Here is a 673-nt window from a genome sequence, read left to right as displayed (position 1 = left end):
CTTCGAGTTTTTCCTCGCAGCTCTATCCTCCCATGTGAAAATTCAGTGTAACATTCCTAAAGGCAAAAACCACCTGAGGAGCATCACAGATCCCAGGCAGCTCTTGTCTGCCGTTCAGCCACTCCACCGTCCCCCTGCCCCAAAGCAGTAAATAAAGTGAGAGAAAAAGCCCCAGTGTGGTGTCGGTTATCAGCATCATTTCGCGTTTGGGCAGACTTCATCAGGGCCACCTCATCAGGTGAGGCAAGAATACACACTGAGCCCCACAGAAATTAGTAACAACACATTCAGTGAATGTACCTGGAGTCTGACACGCGTGTCAAGGAACCTTAAGGGAAAAAACGGTACTTAAAGGAAAAAATATCCCTTCCAATAAAAACTGTGGGTTTTGTCTGGTTTATTAAAAGTGAAAAGAGCTGATGTCTGCCCCTCCAGCTGGAGAAGCCCAAGTCTCGAACCGCTGTGAGGAAATGGGGGAGAACAAGGCAGACATTTATGAACGCAGCAGAATTTGATGAAAACTTAAATTGTGCCTCAATGCAGCGGGACACCTGCGCCAGGCGGTGCCCGCCCCGGAGCCGTGAGCGCTGTCACCCGCACCGCAACTCCCACCGCCCGCGAAGCTGCCAGAGCGGGGCTCTGCCGGGCGGGAGCCCTCCCCCGGCGGCAACCC

The sequence above is a fragment of the Athene cunicularia genome (genome assembly GCF_003259725.1).
Source record: "Athene cunicularia isolate RWA chromosome 19 unlocalized genomic scaffold, athCun1 chr19_part1, whole genome shotgun sequence".
Taxonomy (NCBI): domain Eukaryota; kingdom Metazoa; phylum Chordata; class Aves; order Strigiformes; family Strigidae; genus Athene; species Athene cunicularia.
The sequence above is the reverse complement of the archived record's forward strand: the minus strand, read 5'-3'. Positions refer to the sequence as shown.